This window comes from Nelumbo nucifera, chromosome 2 (assembly GCF_055504915.1).
Source record: "Nelumbo nucifera cultivar China Antique chromosome 2, China Antique-T2T, whole genome shotgun sequence".
NCBI classification, from domain to species: domain Eukaryota; kingdom Viridiplantae; phylum Streptophyta; class Magnoliopsida; order Proteales; family Nelumbonaceae; genus Nelumbo; species Nelumbo nucifera.
In genome coordinates, this window is record NC_142650.1 from 80,458,886 (window position 1) to 80,481,736 (window position 22,851).

The 22,851-nt window shown below is 38.7% G+C and overlaps 1 non-coding gene across 1 annotated transcript; it reads right to left on the reverse strand.

The window, feature by feature from the left end:
• Positions 1-21,124: 21,124 nt before the first annotated feature.
• LOC148802365 (small nucleolar RNA R71) lies at positions 21,125-21,231 on the reverse strand. The gene has a single exon (XR_016083272.1). It is a non-coding gene; the product is annotated as a small nucleolar RNA R71 (small nucleolar RNA).
• Positions 21,232-22,851: the final 1,620 nt, after the last annotated feature.

Genomic DNA, 22,851 nt, shown 5'->3' on the forward strand with positions numbered 1-22,851 from the left:
ATCCATGATTTCGGTGATTCGTAATTGTCACGAATAGTGGTACAAGTAGCAATTAGGTTAATATCTTTTTGGGTCAATTGTTCGTGACAGCCTTTGACCAATGTATTGACATGGTTTAACCTAAAAGGAATCGATGGAACAAGATTCAATAATTGCAGCTATTGTTGTTTTGGTTTAACTATTTTAACAAATCTTAATGCTATCACCGGTTAATATGGAACGCTATCATACCTAGTTGAGTGGTGATAAGTGTTGATCGAATGCTGGGTTTGGTCAATTGAATTAGGAAAACACAAGGTTTATTATGGCTATCCTAATAAATCTAAGGTTAAATGCTTGAATTGCGAGATTTCTAGGGAAACCTATGATCGATGGTCAATCGGCTAAACCGAACCCCTGAACCAGAATTCGGTAAGACTGATTTCTTTTTGATTATTGAGTTTGCTATTGCTTTCTTATTCTTTTAATTTTAGTTATTTTATTTTCCCACTCAGTTATATTATTCATTCGGCTGAGAAATTACTGTTAGCTCCCTGTGGGATTCGACCTAGTACCACTTTCACTGCAAATATCTTATTGTGGGACTAGTACTAATTTTGAGGGCTTCGACAAACCCGTCAGTGGGGTCGAATATACTACTATTCAAAAGGTAATGATGAACAAAATCCATATAAGACTAGTTTTAATGAGAAAATGCTCAAGGATATAAAGTTTGTGCTCGAAATATGTATATTTATCAATGCGAGGAAAAATATGTTTTAAGAGAAAACAAGAATGATGACCGTGTGCAAAACAAAGGAAATGAATAAATGAGCTTACAAATGACAAATGAATTTAAATATAGAAGGCGATTAGATGAAATGGGGGAGCCGCCTGTGGATTCTCAAGGTGCTCCTTCCTTTGCCTTGGTGGTTGCTGCTGCCGTGAATTCTTTTCCTGCTATTCCTGATCCACCGACGGTGGATATTCCTTTGAAAGTACCTTTGATCAAATGGGGAGAACCGACAGTGCTGTTCTCAGAAGAAGATATTGAGATATCTATCTCCCCTCTCCAATTTGCTTTCGGTGGAAAATGTTCATATGGTCGTCCTTCCCTAGCGGAGATCGGGGAATTTCTGGTAGGTACTTTTAGACTCCAAAAAGCCATTGTGGTCACTGCATTAGATCTGAGACATGTGCTTCTTATATTTGAAAGTGAGGAGGAATACCTTAGGGTTTGGCCAAGAGTCATTGTAGTATAGTGGTGAGTATTCTCGCCTGTGACACTAGTCGTTGTAGTATAGCAGGCGACTCCAAAAAGCCGAGAGTCGTTGTAGTATAGTCGTTCCCCGGCAACGGCACCAAAAACTTGACAGGTCCTTGTGACACTAGCAAGTGCACTAGCCGTTCAAGTAATAAAGAGATGAGTAGAGTATTGTTGCTACGAGGATTTAGGAAGCAACTACTTATACTAAATTGGTTAGTTCTTATCTACTTAACAAAACATTACAACTTTATTCAAATCCAAAATCCTAAGCTACAATCTACCTAAGAAGCATTGGCTCAAATACCTTGCATTCAAGATGAAAGAGTAAGCTAAAAATCCAAATTCATGATTCAGCAATCAACCTTCTTAACTCATTCGAATAAGACATGATTCAGCCTTGGCTTGGTGAAACACCAAGGCAATGAACATCCTCTTTCAAGTGCATGTTCATCTTATGCAAGAATGATGATTCTTATATTTCTATCAAGAATCTAATCATTCATGCATTTAATCAAACATTTCAAGGGCATCAATTCAGATTTGAATTGATCACCAACTGAATTGTGCAAGTTATCTCTAACCTTGCTTGCAATTCAGTTCTTGAATAACAGATCTGAATTTGTAGAGTCTCTCTCAAGCACTCTAGAAATTCCAAGAGTTAGATCAAATCGATCAGGCTGAAATTCCAAGAGTCTTTCTCAAGCAATTCAGTCCTTACAAATCTCAGATCTGAAATTTCAGATCTAGATTTTTAAGAGATCAGTTCAGCCAATCTGATTTACAATTCATACTTTATTCAAGAAACAACAAGATTAGATCTAGTCTATTCGAATGCTTCAAAGAACTTATTACAATCTGAATTTTACAGCATTTGATTACAACAAGATGGAATGAAAGAAAGGAAGAGAAATTTCATGAATTGAAGCTGAATTCGAACTCAAGAAAACACAAATTAAGTAGAAATAGAACAGAGAATCTCTCAATCATGCTTTCCCCCAATTCAAACTCACCTTCTTCTCTCTTGATTTCTTGGATCTCTTCAGCCCTTCTCCTTCTTGCGCCTAGCTCCTTCTCCTCTCCTCTTCTCTTCTCTTCTCTTCAAGAATTTCGAACCCAAGGGGAGAGCCTTGAACTCCAGCAAATAAACACTCTCCCCCTTCAAGAGGCCTCCTTAAATAGGCATTCAAGGAGCCTAGGATGCTGCCACCTCACCCCTCTCTTGAATCTTCTAGAATAGATTGCTCTTCTCTCTTCTTCTTGAAACCTCTAGAAGTTGCCGCCCCTTTCTCCCTTTGGGCTGCACTTTGTGCTGCAACTAAGCTGAGTTTTGAACATATTTTGGTTGTACTCTAGGCTGCTTTGGGGCTGAAAATGGGCTCCTCTTTGCTGGGCCGAATTTAGCTTGCTTTCTAGGCTCTCTTTGGGTTCCCCCAAAGAGTGTAGCATGGGCTACATGGGCCGGTTGCTCCTCCATTGCTCTCTTGGATGGGTGGGCAAAAATGATTAAATTTTGGCTCTCTTTTCTTGCTTTATGCCTTTTTTTTCTTGAGTTGGTTTCCCCTAAATTCTTTCTCAAAATCAAGCTAAGATAGGGTGAAATCCAATCAAACCGGCATAAAATTCATACAAAAACTGCATAAATTGTAAGTAAACCATGTATTCATCAATTATCAAGGATTTTTTGCTAAGATTTCTAAAATGGACTCCTGGGTTGGAGTTAGGTTGGGAACCGTCAGTGGTTCCTCTTTGGATTTCTCTACCAATGTTGCCGATTAATTTGTACAATGACAAGTACCTGCGATCAATTACGCAGGTAGCAGGAAGGGTGCTAAGAGTTGATCCGGCTACTGCTCGTTTGATCAGAACAACCATGGCTATGGTTTGCGTGAGGTGGATCTGCTGAAAGAAAACCCTGGTCGTGTTTGGGTTGGGCTTGGCAAGGAAGGTTTCTGGCAGAAAATTGTTTATGAGAACCTCCCCAAATATTGCACCTTCTGCTTCAAGCATGGTCATGGTGAGGGGGAATGCAAAATAAAACTAAAGAGAAATTCGAAATCTGTGGGAGAAGTCGCCAAGTCTAAACCCACTTCAGCTAAAATGCCTGGTAATCCTGAAGCACCCAAAAAAATACAAACTGTGAAGCAGGTTTACCAGGAGGTTTGAAGAACCCCAGCACTGGTACTAGAAGCTATAGTGATAGAAAACACAGATACAAAAGAGATCCAAGATCAACAACCTGAAATCCCAGAACAACTGACATTACCTACAGAGGGGGTGCGGATGTCTTTTGCTTCTAAAGATGATATCAGTTTGAAGCCTATTCGGCCAGTCAGTCTGGAGATTATTTCTTTCTCGTCTAGGCATCCTGACAAGATTTGGAGTCTAGAGGAGCTACAACAATTCAAGTTGGAATTGGGTGAGAGACTTTCTCATAGGGGGAACAACACTGGCCTCAGTTCTGATGCCAAGTTGCTCAATAAAATTACTAAGAGAGCTCAAAATTCTTCCTACGCCTTATCTGAGGACAAAACCAGGCTAGAAGTGGAAGCAAACTGGACACAGGTGGTTCGCAAGAAAAGGCCTCAGAAAAAATATGTTCAGAGTGAGAACAGACCAGTTACCAGATTGCAGACTGGCCAAGGTATGACTACTTCTAAATGTTCTCAATGAATGGTCTTTTTTGGAATATTAGAGGGATTGCAAATGATCCCTCTACCACTTGTCTGAAAAAACTTTGTAAACTACATAAGTTAGGGGTAGTAGCAGCCTCTGAAGCCATGATTGGGGATGATAGACTTTCCCAGATTTCTAGGAGACTTAATATGACTGGTTTTATGGTGAATATCAGTAGCAAAATTATTATTTTTTGGAATATTCTTTTCTCTGTATAGTTGATTGATGACTGTGATCAAATCCGATCGGTGAAATTCACCACCACTGCCAATGAGAGTTTCATTCTTTCTGTAGTTTATGCCAAATGTGATCGACTGGAAAGAATGTCTCTTTGGGACAGAATTCAGAATTTAGCCTCTAGTATTTCTGAACCTTGGTTGTTAGCTGGAGATTTTAATGTGATTACTTGTAGAGAGGAGAAAGCGGGGGGAAGAAATCTTGATGTGTCTACAATGGAGGATTTTGTGGATGTAAAAATGTTGTAGGACTGGTTGATTTGGGTTTCTCTGGAAGCCGATTTACTTGGTACAATAACAGAGAGGGCTTGGATTGTGTTTGGGCTCGTCTAGATCGAGTACTGGTTAACTCAAGTTGGGCACAATCCTTCCCTTTGAATCCTGTGACTCATCTTAATCGCACCTGTTCAAACCACTGCCCTCTAATTTTTACTATAGAGGAGGAAAGACAGACAGGTCCTAAACCTTTCCGGTTTCAGCAGATGTGGCTCTCTCATCACTCTTTTCACATGATGGTTAGGGACTGTTGGACTGAGGAGGTTCATGCCAATACATTGATGAGTTTATTTCTTAAACTACATAAATTAAGGAGTAAACTCAAGCAATGGAACTGAGAGGTCTTTGGGATTGTTCATCAGGCTATCAAGGAGGTAGAAGACAGGGTCCAACTGACTGAATTGAATCACTTACAGATGAAGTCTACAGCTAGCCTCACGGAGTTAAGAGAGGAGAGGAAGAAACTTCATGAAGTTCACAAACAGGAGGAAATTTTCTGGAGGCAGAAATCGAGAATTAAATGGTTGAAAGAGGGGGATAGAAACTCAAAATTTTTTCATATGTTTGTTAAGATGAACCGAATGCGGAGCAGAATTAGCAAGATTAAAAATTCCACAGGTGATTGGATTTCTGACCCGGAGGAGTTAAAATAAGGTGCTATAAACTTTTTTGTAGTGTTCTCTCAGAGGAAGGAGCAGTTGGTGATGAGGAATTGCTGGATATCATTCTGTGTGTGGTAAATCAAGAAGACAATGCCAATCTTTTGGTCGTACCTTCTAAGATAGAAATTAAAGAGGTGGTCCATGCCATGGACAGAGACAGTGCACCGGTGCCGGATGGTTTTACAGGACATTTTTTTGTCTCGTGCGGGGACATTGTTGGAGAAGATATCGTAGGGGTTGTCCAGTTCTTTTTTAATGGTGGCCAGCTTCTGGTGAGTTACACTTCCTCCTTTATTTCTTTGATACCAAAAGGCAAGGTCCCTGAGAGTTTCATGGATTTTCGTCCCATCAGCTTAGGAAATTTCTGCTACAAACTTATTGCAAAGATCTTTACTAAAAGACTGGAGGGTATTTTACCTAAGTTAATTTCACTAGAGCAAGGTGCTTTTATTCAGGGGTAAAACATCATGGATAATGTAGCTTTGGTAGAGGAAATGGTAATAGATATTGATAGAAAGGTTGTGGGGGGAAATGTTGTGCTGAAACTGGATATGGCCAAAGCTTACGATCGGCTGAATTGGGACTTCCTCTTCAAAGTCCTGAGATAATTCAGTTTTAGTGAACATTGGATTGATTTGATTAGAAAAATGGTTGTGAATTGCTGGATTTCAGTTCTTTGGAATGGAGGAGTCACAAGATTTTTTCAGTCCACTAGAGGCTTGCGGCAAGGGGATCCCCTTTCGCTGTATTTGTTTATCATTGCAGAGGAGGTACTCAACAGAAACATGTCCAAGTTGGGCGTACAGTATCTTGCAAATGCTTATGTGACTCACAGGGACTGCCCTCCTATCACCCACAACCTCTATGCTGATGACACCATTATCTTCACACGAGGGTCCAAGCAGGTGTTAGTGAAAGTAATGCCAATAATCCGAAGGTACAAAGAATGTTTGGGTCAATTGGTGAACAAGGCGAAGAGCTATTTTTTCACTTCAACAAAAGCCTCTCGCAGCAAAATCCAAACCATAACTTCAATCATGGGCTAGGTGCATAAGTCTCTCCCCTTCACCTACCTTGGGATCCCCATTGGTAAGGGCCAAGTGAAAGCATAAGCATTTGATGGGATTGTGTAAAAAGTGGCAGCAAAAATTTCGGGCTGGAAAGGGAAAATGAATTCGACGGGAGGTAAGTTATTCTTAATTAGACATGTGTTGAACAATATTCTAATATACTTGATGTCAGCAGTTGCAACTCCCAAGAAGGTTATCAAATGCCTGGATCAATTAATGAAAGGATTCCTTTGGTCTAATTCGGAGATAGGTAGTCATCACTATTGGATAGCTTGGAGGAAAATTGTGAGACCTTTTTCTAAAGGTGGGATGCACATTAAAAGCATATCTGATGTCCAAAAAGCACTCAAGTTGAAAGCTTTGTGGCATGTGTTGATGAGAATAAAATTTGTCATATCTTTACCCCTCAATATTTAGTATTGCACTTAATTGGTACCTAATTGGACTCATTACTCTTGTATTTCGAGTCAGGGCAAGCAGATAGGCGATTGGAAGAAAACAAGGCTAATTAGATGTTTTTGCACAATTTCGGCACTGATCAGTGATATGGGCATAACTCTCAATTCTGGACTCCGATTAGGATATTTCAAGAAGCACTGGAAAGATAAGGAAAAGACCCACAACTTTTATGTTTTGGGTTTTGATAGAATCGATCCGCATCGAAAATGAATTCGGGCCCAAAGTCAGAGCAATTTCGTAGCAAGGCCCATTTCGCAGAAGAGTCTTGAAGCAAGCCCGAATTGTTAGAGAAGCCCAGTTCGAATTCAAGATCCAATAGTCCCATTAGAATAGAAGTTGAATGTGATCTCAATAAAAGAGTTTTATCAGATTTAAATTCTCAAGTTGTAATCCTAGAAAGATAAGGGATAAGAGTTAGGTAGGATAAGTTCAATTTAGACTAGGACTTTCCAGTTTGAGGATAATCTCCTTAAGGGAGTTGGAGAGCAACCCTCTCCCCAAATCTATATAAAGGGGGGGCGGACCAGCACCCAAGGCATCAATTTCCTCCAAGAGAGCTTCAGTCTTCAGAGAGGGAAATCAACAACCAAGGAGGAAGAAACAAGAGTTCGCCCCCCTTTCTCATCTAGAAGTTGCGTTTTCATCATGAAGTGTCTGTAAGTTTTTATTTCTGGTTGAAGGGTTAGGGAAGCCTTGATTCTGTACGCATTGTGAGATCTAATTGATTTTTATTTCAGTTCATTGTTTATGGGTATTTGTATGTTTTCTGTGAATTAACTGTGAGGATTATTTTCTTTGATAAAGCAAGAAGGGCCCCTTGCTCATTCAATAGAAATAATCCATGGCCGATTGAACCTCCAGTTTCGTATATGATTGGTAGGTTCGATCATGGTGGCAACTAACATAAATTGATTGCAAAAAAGTTTTCGATCTATGTTAGGAAAATGTATGATCAGGTTTAAACGGTTCGAGCTTGTGAGATTGCTGACCAGAATTGGGTCTCTCCCCTCTTAATGCTATTAATAGGTTAAATCCTAAGAGCTTGTTTAGGACTGCCTATTAATAAGGGAAGCAATCAAAGAGCTTGTTTTGGTTGTCGAATAACAAGAGTAGAGGCTGGCTGTTAAAGCTTGTTAACAGCTATAACCAATTTATTCATAAACATATGAATCTATCTTTGCATCAAGGAACAATGCTACGAATCAAAGCTGAACTTGTCCCTTCAACTAGAAGCCTTCTCCCATCGATTTAATCTTTGGTTTCTGTTATTTTCTGCTATTTTCTTATTTTCCTTAGCTTTACAACCCCCCTTAATCCATCTACTTGGAAATAAATCCACCCAATCCCTATGGAGAACGACCTTGCTCATCACTATCTGCAAATTATTAACCCAGAGCAAGAATATTTATCTTTGGTTGGGTTCGGCACCCACCATGTGTTGTTCCAAAATTCGTTGTGGGTAGAATTTTTCAGAGACAAGGTGCTGAAGGGTGGTCATTTCTATACAGCCATCTGAATGGATGAGAGATCCATCCTATGGACGCCCAAAAGATTGCGGAATAAGGGGCGAATTTCAAAAATTTTTCTCTCCCTTCAACTGGGAATCGTATTCCCCATTTAGAAAATCATATTTTCAAGGATCAATTCTGATCCATAAACTGAACCAGATCTGAACCAAAAAGGAGTGGGAAGGATTATACCTGATATGGAGAAATAATATCTCCCAACGAAGGTGTTCACGCCCAAGGAAGGATCCAAAATCTGCTCCCACTGAAGATGGCGCAGTGCAGGTGGAGCAGAATCAGCAGTGTTCTTCTCCAAGAACTCTGTCATTCGCAAGAATCAGCAAGATGGTACGTGAGCACAGCTTCCTTTCAATCCTTTCTCAAAGGACTGATGTCAAGATCCAATCTTGACTTCTCCCACAAGTGGAGATCGAACTGGCAAACAGGGCGGCAAGAACAGGGACGTGGCAAGAGAGTATTTGCAGGGAGCAGAATTCTCTCTTCTTGATTTCAGCATTGAAGAAAACCTGATGATCTGTGTGTTTTTAGGCTACCGCCCCCTTCTTCTTTTATAATCTTAAAGGGATCAGCTCCTAATCAGATTAGGAATTGCTAATCCAAATCATATTTGGGTTAGAAGTCCCTTTAAGTGATAAGGGATAATCCTTATCTTATCTGGAGATCAGATCAGCCATCTCCTAATCTGATTAGGAGGTTTCCAGATCTAAATCTTATTTAGATCTTGGACTCTCTAAGTGGATAAGGTCTAAGCCCAATCCTATTAGCTGATCCACTTCAGATTTCGCCCCTTTATTAACTAAATAAACAGCCCAGTTCGAAATGGGCTTTAGGCCCATTAAGCTTATGTGCTCACTTAACCCTCTTAACTGCTGCCCAGTTGGGCTTCCTTGTATGGCGTGGGACCCAAGCATTGATCTACACATTAGCCACATGGGTTCAGCCCAGCCTTTGTTACAAGGCCTGGCCGAATATACTGTTAAAGACAGTGCACCCCCTGAAACCCATCAAATGGGCTCTACGGGCCCAACACTTACCCTAAAAGGTCCCTGGGCCAAGCCACCTTGTAACACCCAGGGACTGTGGGCAGATGCAAGATTATCCCATCAGGTATTATCCTCAATGGTCTTACACTTAACCTCTCAGCCCATAATGATCATACACTGCCTGACAAGAGAGGACCTCTCCCTCGGCTGCAAGGAACAGTGTTGCACTCTGCACTCATATGGATCCCGGGAATTAAAACCTTCTTGCAAACATTTTAGAAACCATATATATTCTTTTATATCTTATATAAAATATATTTTGCAAAACAAATCTCAACGGTTGAAATCGGCTGCCGACAGTCTTGGTTTCCATCAGTGAGAGTGCATCCCCGATCATTACCTTTGTCCGACAAAGGGGCTGATCCTGTCACTATGATCACCCACTCAGATGAATTCTCGGACTGTCCCAACATACCCAGGTTTTGACCCCCGCTAAGGATCTCACTGATTGGTACATCAAAGATAGCCCAATCCGACACCTAGTGCAGTATCATAATCGAGTCTAGGGGTCGGGTGTAACTTTCCAGTTTTTGCCCATCAATCTCCAAGGTCCAGGGCAATACTAGAAATCTGGTCCAGTTCAAAGATTCAATTAATCCTACACTATATGTGCCTAGGGTCTCACCCTGGCAGCTAAGACAGGCCACCCCAACCGACTTGGTGGCACCACAGTGTCAGCCTTGTCAGGATAGGTCTCCCCAGACCGACCCACCGGCTGTGAACATTCTAAACTAACACGAGTCTCATTAAGTGTCCAATTTAAGGGTATTACACAGAAACATACCAAGGGAACATGAATCAAATATGTATCTTTATTCATTTACAACAAACTCATAAAGTACATCATTCTGATTGAAGCTAAGGGCATACAAAACTGTCCAACACCATCCCTCCTTGCTATACTTCTCGTACCTAGAAGGTGAACATGGAACTAAGAGGTGATTTAGTCCTTCTCTCGAGATGGTTAGTGGGAAGGAGTGAAATCAGCTTCTGGTTTGATAATTGGACCATGGATGGTCCTTTAATTGAGAAAGTCATTCAGCTAGATGGTCTCTTAATTTGTAGTTGAGAGTTTGTGATGTTGTTGATGAGGCAGGAATTTGGAGTTTGGATCAGGTTAGGGGGTTTCTTGAGGATGAGACTCTCTAACAGATTCAGAGGTCAGGTGTGATGCTCTCTAACAGCCAAGACAAGATAGTTTAGCTTCCTGAAATGAAAGGAGAGTTCTCTATTAAAACAACTTGGTCCTTCTATAGGGATGCTCATCTGACGGTGGATTGGTACAAGGCAGTTTGGAATGCTCTAGTGCCCACCAAGATAAGTTTCTTTGTCTGGAAACTTATGGTGGGGAAGGTAGGGGTGGACTCTGATATAAAGGAGTTGGGGATCCCTTTTGTATCCAGATGTGTCTGCTGCAGTCACCACTTAGAGGAGAATGTTAATCATTTGCTGGTGCATGGCTATCTAGCTCGAAAATTTAGCTTTTCTTTAGCAGATTGTTTGGGCTTCCCTTTAGGGTAATGAGAGTACTAAGGAGCTCCTCTCTATTTGGTTTTCAGTAGACTCATGAAAAAACCAATGGGCTGTTACAGTAGGGTTGATTGCTTGTTTTGCAGTCTAGGAAATCTAGAAGGAAAGAAACAGACACAGAATGGAAAAAAAATTCAAATGCTCTAATATGGTGATTTGGGTAATTGTACGATGGATTCATGAGGTATCCTCTCCTCTACATCTCACCCATAGAGTGAGTTTTACTCAATAACTCTCTTTACAGTGTTTGGGGTTGCGAATTCACCCAATTAAGAATAGGTACATCAAGGTGGTGCATTTATTACCAGTTCTAGAGGGTTACTTTAAGTTGAATGTTGATGGTCCTTATAGAGGAAATCTTGGCCCATATGGTGGAAGGGGTATCATCAGAGATGGAATAAATGGTTTCATTAGTGCTTTCTCTAACACCTATGGTTCAGACTCCAATTTAGTCGCAGAGGCTATGGCTTTACTGGATGGCTTACACCTGGTGGTTGCTCTTAATCTAGGGAAGATAATGGTGGAATCATATTCCAAACTTCTGATTGATATTCTCAATGGTACTTGCACAGCCCCTTGGAAACTTTGGTTTTGGTTGTTTCAGGTTCAGGAGCTTAGGAATAGATTGGAATTCTTTTGTGTCCATATTTATAGAGAGGCTAACCAACCAGTGGATGCTCTTGCGAAGCTAGGTTGCTTAGAGTCTCAAAAAACTGTTTATGATTAGATAGATACACTTCCTTCCCACGTACAACACTTGATTACATCATATGGTTTAGGTCTTCCTTTTTTGAGAATTCATTGATTTTAGGTTGCCTGGACGCTTAATGTTTATATGAGCCAGTTTCCCTTTGTATAGAGCAAGGGGTAAGGTTTCACGTCCCCTGTCCATAGTCTTCTTCATATTAATAAAATTTCGGTGACCACCGCTCCACCGGGAGTAAATTTTTGGGCTCAAAAAAAATTTAAATATAGCAAATGTCCCAAATTTTAATGCCTAATCTGAATTTGAATTGGGAAATACACGCCTTAATGCTCGTAAAATAGGTCCTTTTACTTTGTTGGGTCATTCAGATGCTAGATAATTTGGGATCATTCTCCTTCATCAATAAGTAAGTAATCATTGAGGCAATGAAAATACCAAGAAGATAAATAAATAAAATAAATAAATTAGTGAGTAAATAAGTAAATAAATTGAGGTTAGCATATTAGAGATGGTAAGAGAGTTAATAATCTCAATCCTCAAGTTTTACGTCAGTCATTGTTTTCAAAATTAGAGATACTCTAGGTTAGAATGAATTTAACTACTATTATATAGACCTTGAAGTAATGAAGATAAAGCAGAGTTTCGAAATCGAACACTAGGATCCAATAGGTATTTTGCTTGATTGCATAAATAAAACAAGATTTATAAAAATAAATTATATGAATAAAATGGGATTTCGAAATCAAACAGACGTAAAAACTCACTAATTCTGAAATCTTGAACAATATTATTATCTCCTTTTTTTCAACAATAAAAAAAGGTTGCATTTAGTAATTATTAGGGGTTTTAGGATTTTAGTTAACCATGATTCTTAGTATTATTATTATTGAAAATTCCAATTTCTAAAATAGCTAAATTTAGTAGCTAAGGTTTAAAGGGTATAAAATATTATTGAATGAGTGAGAACTTATAATTATAATTTTTTTATTGTTATGATATTATACACAATACTTAATATTATCAATTATGAAGATATAATCGTTAATGTAATCTGTATATATCCGGTTAACATAATTTAATAGTTTATATTGAAGTAAATTAGACCTTTTATTCATGATTTCTAATAGTTAACGTCCCCTTTCTTTCTAAGTGTTAGACAGTGTATGCCCTTACCTCCAATCAGATTGATGTCCTTGATGACATTTATTGTAAATGAAAAAAAGTACATAATTGATTCATGTGTTTTGGTATGTTTTTGTGTAATACCCCTAAACTGGACACTTATGAGACTCGTGTTAGTTTATAATCTTCACAGCCGTTGGATAGATCTGGGGAGATTTATCCTCCCAAGGCTGACACTGATGTACTGCCAAGTTGGTTGGGGTGCCTTGTCTCAGCTGCCAGGGCGAGACCTAAGGTACATGTAGTGTGGGTTTTCTTGAAACCTAGAACCGAACCAAAATTCCAATATTGCCCTAGACCTTAGAGACAGATGAGCAAAACTGGATTGTTACACCTGACCCCTAGACTCAATTATGGTACTGCACTAGGTGTTGGATTGGATTGTCTTTGATATGCCAATCAGTGAGATCCTTAGAGGGGGTCAAAACCTGGGTATGTTGGGATAGTCCGAGAATTCATCTGAGTGGGTGATCATAGTGACAAGATCAACCCCTTTGGCGGACAAAGTGAATGATCGGGGATGTACTCTCTCTGATGGAAACCTACACTGCCGATAGTTGATTTCAAACGTTAAAGTTTGATTTTGTAGAATATATTTATATAGAGATGTACATATATATTGTGGTTTCAAAATGTTTGCAAAAGGTTTTAATTCCCGGGATCCATGTGAGTAGAGAGTGCAACACTGTTCCTTGCAGCCGAGGGAGAGGTTCTCTCTTGTCGGGCATAATGTACATATATATTGTGGTTTCAAAATGTTTGCAAAATGTTTTAATTCCCGAGATCCATGTGAGTAGAGAGTGCAACACTATTCCTTGCAGCCGAGGGAGAGGTTCTCTCTTGTCGGGCAGTGTTTGATCATTATGGGCTGAGAGGTTAAGTGTAAGACCATTGAGGGTAATACTTGATGGGCTAATCTTGCATTTGCCCTTAGTCCTTGGGCTTTCATAAGGTGGCTGGACCCAAGGACCATTTAGTGTAAATGTTGGGCCCAATAAGAGCCCATGGTAATGTACTCAGGGGTTCACTGTCTCCTACAGTGAATTGGGCCAGGCCTTGTAACAAAGGTTGGGATGAACCCATGTGGCTGATGTGTAGATCGATGTAAGGGTCCCACGCCGTACAAAGAGGGCCAACTGGGCAGTAGGTTAAAGGTATAAGTGAGCACATAGGCTTAATGGGGCCTAAGGCCCAATTCAAATTGGGCTTAAGTCAGTTAATTAAAAGGGGCTAGATCTGATTTATAATCTTATGAGGATTAGATGAAGGTTGAGATAAGTCTTATCCATTTAAGATTCCAGATCCAAATATCATATTTTGATAAAAAAAAATCCCTCCTAATTAGATTAGTAGGCTAATCCAAAGAAGACTAAAATAGGGGGCCAATTCCTTAGTTTTAACAAACAACAATTTGTGGAATTCTCCCCTTGTTCTTGCTATCCCTACGCAGTTCGATCTCCACCTGTGTAACTGATCAATAAGAGTTCTTGATATCATTTCTTGGCTGAAGAAACAATCTGAAGTCGTGCTCACCTGCCCTTTACTCCATTCTTGCTGAAGAATTCGGTTCTTGTTGAAAAGTCGTCCTGCTGATCCTACTTCACTATGCACTGTGTCATCTTCAGTGGAAGCTGGTTTTGGTTTTCTCCTTGGGCGTGAACACCTTCATTGGGAGTTACTGTTACTTCGTATCAGGTATATCCCTCTCCTCCCTTTGGTTTCAGATCTGGTCCGGTTTTGTTTCAAGAATGATCATTGAAAATGCAATTTTCTAAAGTAGGGAATGCAATTCCTAGACGGGAGAGAGAAAAATTTTGAAAATTTGCCCAACTTTCCTGCAGGGTTCGGCCATCCATATGATGGATCTCTCATCCCTTCAGTGGTATCAGAGCCAAGTTCACATTCTTGAACCAGAATCAGACCCGATCTAAATCTGTGCAAATAGGTAGAATCGGTTCTATCCGATTTGCGCAGATAAGGGTTTTCACTGAGAATTCGGTTCTCAGCCATGGGCAATTGATCTGAAATTAAATCTTTTATTTTCTGATATATGTTTAGAATTGTTCTACATATATTTCTTGGATTTTGGGTTGTTCGTATGGTGTAGATCGAATTCTTTTATTGTCGTAAGAAATCGCACCTATTAATTTATTTTATTCATTCTTGGTCTGTAAATATTTTTTTTTTCATTTTTAGACGAGATGTATAGGATTTGTTTCTTATGTAATATTAATAGAAAAATTAGGTTTTTTCTATTTTATTCCATTGAAGATGAAGCTGGTTCGCATGGAGAGGAAGACTTGCACAGATATGAAACCTGCAATCTACGAATTGCAGTAATGGAAACTACAATTTGCAAACTAATTTCTTGTTTTGCAGGGTTGCAGCCTTATGAACAGCCCCCTTTTGTGTTTGTTCACTAATTCATGATTGTCATTTATCAGTTTTTAATTTCAGATCATCTTGTTGAATTGAATCTTGAATTAAACATCAAACCCTAGACCCATTCGAACCAGATTGGACCAAACTGGTTGGACCAAATCTGTGGTTCAATGGGGGCTGTTCTCAGCCCTAAAATTTCCTTCATGGGCCGAGGGATTGATGGTTAATTGCAAGATGCAATTCAGCCCACATCTATAAAACCCAGTTTTAATCTGTTAACACTACCTCAGCCCAATTCAGCATAAATGCTCCATGGGTCGAACTGCTCTTGAGCAGTTCAGCCCATATACCTAGATAATATTAATTGGTAATATTATGGAATTAAATGGGCTTTATTTATGGGTTTTACAGTTTCTTAATTGATTGGATCAATTATGGATTTCATGCATGTGATGTATGGATATGTGATGTGCTACGTCCATGGGCCATAAGCACTTGGCCCATGCTGATTCAATAGTGGCTCTTTCGCACACCATGGCTGAATGGACATCATTGCCATGGTGTCCTTAAGATCATTGGATCTCCCTGCGTGATGGGCCCCACATCAGCTTCCTCCCCAAGAGGAACTGTGCAGAACCCTAGCCATTTAGGGCCCATCTAAATCTGGCTTTATGAAAGTCAATGGGAGCCACTTTGGTTTGACCGAAATAAAACTAGGGCATAGTTATTCATTCCCTCCTAAAATATAAGTGCATGTGATAGGGAGATTCATATGATGCTCTCTAAAGGCCTTCCATCCTTAGCACGAAGATGAGTCCTTCAGTAATGAGGAGATGCACCATAAAATTGGGCTATCCATTTGTTGTTGGATCTGTTGGATTGTTTCATAAGATGATGGGGGCATCATAGACCGATGTGGGAGAGGCCTATCCTAAAATGGAAGACTCTCTCACAGTGCCTTGGCATTCACGAATATGATGGGTAAGCACTTACTGGACAAAAAGGTTTAACCTAAAATGACAATGAACCTTGTCAGAAAGAGGCTAAAGGGAAAACTCATTAGATGAGTGGATATGATCTTTCACTAAAGGTGGTGGGGTTATGTAGCTGAAACAGTTGGCTCCATGCATTATATGTGGTTTCTCACATTTCAAGAGACATAATTTTGCAGTCTCCATCACTGAGATAAGAGAGAAATATTAGAGATGAACAAATGGAAATGGAACATAGATTAAAAGCCATATCTATGTAGTAAACTTGAATCAATTTAGGTTGTGGACTAATAATCTGCCTTGCCTTTCATAAAAAATGGCAAACGAACAATTCGCCAAGCTGTTAGACATTAACAAACTTAAGGGCCCAATTTATGTTGACTGGTACCGTAACCTTATGCTGGTATTAATGTTCGAGAAATTGGACAAGGTTGCTAAGAACCCTACTCCAGATCGTCCGAGTGATAGGGCTTCTGAAGCACGTAGGAAGGGATATCAAGAATGGGAAGATAAGAATTCTCTTGCCAGGTGCTACATCATAGCCTCCCTCGACAATCTGATACAGAGACAATTCGATCAGATCGAAGTGTCCAAGGATATCTTGGATAGTCTGAGGACAATGTATGAAGAGCAGAATCATTCTACTCGTAAGAAGGTCTTGAAGCTGTTCATGACCGCAAAAATGACCGAGAGCCAGATGGTTCATGACCAATGTCTCAAGATTATTGGTTACATTAATAAACTAGAGGCACTCAGGTTAGGGCTAGATCATGTCACCAAGGTTGATGCCATCCTAAATTCCTTGCCTCCCTCCTTCAATCAGTTTATCATGAATTACAACATGAATAAGCTAAATGTTAGCCTTCAGGAAATCAACAATATGTTCTAGAGGGCTGAAGATTTGATCAAGAAGGATAAACCGATAGCCATGCTTGTTGAAGGTGGCAATTCGGGTAAGTAAAAGAGGAGGGCAAAGTAAAAGCCTCAGAAAAAAACTAGCAAACCTTAAAAGCAAAAGAAAGACAAGGCATCAGATGCATGTCACTTATGCAAACAGACCAGCCACTGGAAGAGGAACTGTCCTCAATATCTGAGACTAAGAAGCAAAGTAATTTCAAATCTTTTATCATAGAGACCAATTTGTTGGTCACTTTTGCTTCCGGGTGTATTGACTCTGGGGCTTCAACTCATGCATGTAACTCACTACAGGGGTTAAATCCATAATCTTAACCATTAATATTATCTAGGTATATGGGCCAAATTAGGGTTGATGGATTCGGCTCATATAGCTTTATCATTAGAGTGGGCTTTTAGCAGTTTTAACCATTTAAAGCTGGGCCTTTATAGGTTGGGCCGAATTAACCATTTAATTAAATATCAATCCTCAGGCCCATTAGTGGGAAAATTAGGGCTGGCTTTCAGCCTTGATTGAACCCTAGGTTCATTCCAAACAATTTCAACCAATCTTGGTTCGAATGGGTCTAGGGTTTGATCTTTAATTAAATCTTTAATTCAAGAAAATAATCTGAAATTAAATACTGATAAAAGAAAAACAATAATCAGTCTCATAGGGTTGTTCACACACTCCATCCTGCAAAATAGAGGTTAGATCATTGGTTGCAGTTTCATAAACTGCTAATCGTAGATTGCAATTCTCCCATCTACGAAATCTCCTTCTCTGTGCCGCCTTCATCGATCCAAAATAAAATAAATAGAAATCCTAACTTTATTAATAATTACATCAGATCGAATACCTATACATTCAGTCTAAAAATAAAAAATAAAAAAAATATATTTTACAAACCAAGTGTAACAAAATAATCCATAATCTGCAAAATCGCAGGTTCCCTGTGCAAATCAAGATTTTGATCTCCTCTTGTACAAACAGCCCATAAATCAAGAAAATCATAAAGAACAATTCTAAACAATAATTAGATTTATATAAAAATTAATTTCAGATTATTCGCCCATAATTTTGGGAACAAATTTCCCAAAACCCTTATTTGCGCAAATTGGGTAGAACGCCTTCTGCCCATTTGCGCAGGTTCAGATATGAAACAAATTGGTTCAAGATTTGAACCATGGCTCTGATACCACTGAAGGGATGAGAGATCCATCGTATGGACGCCCAAATCTTGCGGAATAAAGGGGCGAATTTAAAAAAAAAATTCTCTCCCTTCAACTGGGAATCGCATTCCCTATTTAAAAAATCATATTTTCAAAGATCAAAACTTGAACCATAAACTGAACCAGATCTGAACCAAAAGGAGTAGGAGAGGATTATACCTGATACGGAGAAAAAGTATCTCCCAATGAAGATATTCACGCCCAAGGAAGGATACAAAGACTATCTAATCTGCAGCTACCGCCATTGGATTTGATCAACCACCCTTTTATTTTATTTATTTTCTTTCATGTTATTTTTATTTCAGCAATCTTTTAGATTTAATTTTCGTTCATTTGTGCATTTTACATATCCGAATTCGGCCGGTTCAAGGCTGAGGTGTCTCGAGGGGTTCAAGGGCTGAAGAATAGAAGGATGCCCAGATCTTGTCAGGAGGGGTTCCTGCAAGCCGTCCATCCAATCTACAGCTACTGCCACTAGATCCGAATTTTGGATCACTTTTTTTTATTTCTTTTGTTGATTTCATTATTCTTTTATTTCTTAATTTTGATTATTGCATTGCTTCATTCCAAACCTTTAATTTCAGCATTAATAAATTTTATTTTCTTATTTTCTGCAATCCCCATATCCATTTTCTTTTTAATTGTCCAGAACGAGAAAATAATAATTTTCCCTCGGTTCCCTATGGGTTTGACCCCTTCCTCACCACGTACTATGTTGTTTAAGGTTACGTGAGGATTGGAAAAATTTATAAATTATTAATCTGCTATTCTGAAGTGGTTAATGACACGCTTCCGGTAACACCATGTTTTTGGCACCGTTGTCGGGGAAGCAACGGAAAAAATTTCTTATTTGCTTTGTTTGAATTTGTTTCATTATTTTTTTATTTTCGTTTGATTACTTGATCTGTAATCTCATTTTAATTCTTGTTTCTCTTTGATTTTGCAGGACGTAATAGCAAAATATGGGGTACCAAAGCATTGCCAGACTTTTGAAGAAAAGATAAGAGAAGAGAAACTGGGATTGCGATTCAGGTGTAGTCATCCCATCCCAATTTATTCTTGTTTTTTTTTTGTTTTTTAATTTTCAATACTTTTTGGTAAAATAGTGTTTTTCAATTCTTGTTAATTATTTTTTTATAGATCCAATTTATTTTTTTTTGTATTATTTTTTCGATTTGTTCTTAGATCTATTTTTTCTTTGTTATAATTTCTTGAGCGAAATAGATTTCTGTTTAGGATTGTTAGGTTCTATTTTTTTTCTTTATTTTTATATTAAAAACTCACTTCATTTTTTTATTTTATTTTCTTATTTATTGTCGCATATTCTCTTTTGTTATTTTCTGTTTAATCCTTAGAGTAGCGATTTCCCTTGTTAGTATTTATTTTTGTAGTTGTTAATTTTTTAGCACAATTAATCCTTTTATTTTCTGTTTACAATAATTATTTGTTGTTTTACTTAATTGCCCCTTTAATTAATTAGTTATTTAATTGAATAATTAATTTTTAATAGGAAATTATTCAAATTTTCGAATTTGAGTTTAAATTTCAAATTTGAATTCAAAATTTGAATTTTAATTCAAATCTGAATTTGAATTTGAATTTAAATTTCAAATTTCGAATTTAAAAAAAAATTAAAAATTAATATTTTAAAATTTTTGCATTTGCATTCCAACATTTAGGGTTTGATATGTTCTAAAGCATGCATCATATATGATTGTTTAATTGCTGAAATTATTTTGTTAGTTGTTAATGTGTTAGGGTTTTTCATTTTTAATTGCTCCTTTTGCTAAATAAGTTTGTTTTATTATTTTATGTTAAATTTATGAATTGCATATTAGAGATAACTGTTCATGCATTGTAATTAGTTGCATTTATTTTGTTTATTGTATTTTTCCGTTAATCCATTTAAGGGCAATCCAATTTAAATAAGATAAGGTGGAGATTTCATCACTCTTCCTTAGCCCAAAAACAACCACCCTTTCACGTGCAGTTCACCATAAACCTTAATTTAAATTTTGGATAGCAAGATCCTTTAGGGGGCCCCATACATTTGGTTCAAAAGTGTGCTGAATTTTTGGGAAGCTTGTGACTACTTTCCATAACCGGCGGTTGGTGTCTAAGGATGCTAACCAGCTAAGCCTTAGCGGGTTTTATGGATACTTAATTAAGTCCTTGCGAGAGTAAGGGAGCCTCCCACATCCCCATCTCTTACCTGGCTAACCAAAGGAAGTGGTGTAATTCCAAGTGAACCTAAGAGGATTCACATTGGTTGAACCACTAGTTTAGGAAACCTTAGGTCAACCCATAGGTCATGTGTTTGAATTGCTTGTATTTTTTTTTTAAATCTAAAAATTCAAATTTGAATTTAAATTTTAGGAATTTAAATTTCAAAATCTAAATTTGAATTTAAATTACAAAAATTTAATTTTCAAATTTCAAAAAAAATGAGAAAATCAAAAATTTAAAAATTCAAATTTGAGTTTAAATTTCAAAATCTAAATTTGAAATTAAAATTCAAAATTTAAATTTCAAATTAAAAAAAAAAAAAGAGAAGAAAAAGGGACTTCTGAGTTGTATGTTGGGAATGAGATCTCTGAGATAGAGAGATACCTCCATCACCAGTAACGCAAGCAAATGGTTGGAATCAATGACGCACGGCCCAGAAAGCCAAAGGAGTATTTCACTCCGACCAAGTATAATCCTTCATCCTGTATACAGTTGTTAGATACCCAAGCCTTACAGTATGAGATTAAATCAAGCACAATCAAATGCTCCCCTCTTTCTATGGTAACCCGAATGAGGACCCATACAAACACATAAATGAGTTTTTAGAAATTTGTTCCACTGTAAGGATCCAAAACTTTAATGATTATGCCCATAGATTAACTCTTTTCCCCATCTCCTTGAAAGACAAGGCCAAGCATTGGTTGGGAACTATAGTGAGACCTATTAGAACTTGGACAGAAATGCAACAAGAATTCCTTAGAAAGTTCTACCCTATAGGACGAACCAACACCATGAGAATAACCATCACTGGATTCACCCAAATATCGGGTGAACAAATTCACGAGTCTTGGGAGAGAATGAAAGAGTTGATGAGAAAGTGCCCACACCATGCCCTATCTCAATGGAAAATTGTCTAAGCCTTCTATGGAGATCTGATTGATCAATACAAGCAAATGGTGGATGCATCCTATGGGGGACATTTATGAGCAAAAGTGAGGATGAAGCATATACTCTTTTTGAAACATTGAGTGAAAATTCCATCAACAATGCATCCTTGTATTCCTATGAGAGGTCGGTGGGACCCTCAAAGAATGTAGGGCTCTACGAAGTCAAGAACAGTATAGAGGCCGAGGCAAGAATGGACCTGAATGCAATCTCTAGAAAATTGGATAGGGTAGATCTTCTGGGCCAAAAGCTTGATCAATTCTTCACTTATAACCAGCAACCGAGCCCATCCACACCCCATCGTAAAGTTTGTTCCATTCGTGCCAACTCGGCCCACCAGGTTGATGATTGTCCAACAGCGGCACAGTTTTTGCCGTTTATCCAATAACAGGTTTAGCCAGCCCAGAGTTTCTCGAGGCCGAATAATGACCCATTTTCAAATACTTACAACCCTAGATGGAGAAATCACCCTAACTTCTCTTGGAGGAAACATCAACCTAACACACAGTCCTAGGAGTATCATTCATCTAACCCCATGGCCCACCAACTTCACAGCCACAAGTGCAGAGCCAGTTCTACAAGACTTACCCTAGGAACCAGCCGGTCCAACCTTATCAGGTTTATCCACAACCTCCTCAGACCAGTTTAGTTGTTGACAAATTCATGCAGCTTCAGCAGTTGATTCTAACTCGACAATAGTCCATGGATAGATTAGAGAGCCAAATAGATAGCTAACCGAAGCCAATGTGAGGAGAGAAGTGGGACAACTACCGAGTCAACCGGTTTCGAATCCTACAAATCAACCACCGGTTTTCCTCCACAACAGATTCAACTACCTCCTAAGAACCCTCAGTTTGAAAATGCTAAGGCTATTACAACCTTAAGGAGTGAGAGGATTTTAGAGGACGCGTATGAGAAAAAGAAAGTTAGTGAAGAATAGAAGGAGCAAGAATACCATAAGTTGGGGGGGAAGAAAAAGGAAAGGAAAATTTAGAAGAACCTATAGTGAACCGACCTATAATTCCCTTTCCAACCGCACTCACAATCGAGTCGTTACGAAAGACGAAAGAGACTTGCAACGAGGAGATCAGGGAGTTATTCAAGCAAGTCCATATTAACATCCCTATCCTTGACACGATCCAACATGTCCCGACCTACGCCAAATTCTTGGAAGAGTTGTGCACTCAAAAGAGGGAGCCACGATCAGCCCCACAAAAAGTGATGCTCTCGGTAGATGTTAGTGTGATTCTCCTAAACCAACTCCCCCAGAAAATGAAAGACCCTGGTGCTCCTTTAATAAGCTGTGTTATCTTTGGAATCACTTTTGATCGAGCCCTATTGGATCTTGGGGCTAGTGTAAATCTGCTCCCCTCTGTCATTTATGAAAGATTCAGGATCGGCGAGTTAAAACTTACCCCGGTAATTATGCAACCCGCTGATCGGTTAGTCAAGACTCCTCTAGGTGTTATTGAGGACGTCATTGTTAGGGTAGAGGATTGTTACTTCGCAGTGGATTTTATCGTCGTAGACATGACCCCGACCGAGGAACTGAACCATAACCTAATAATCT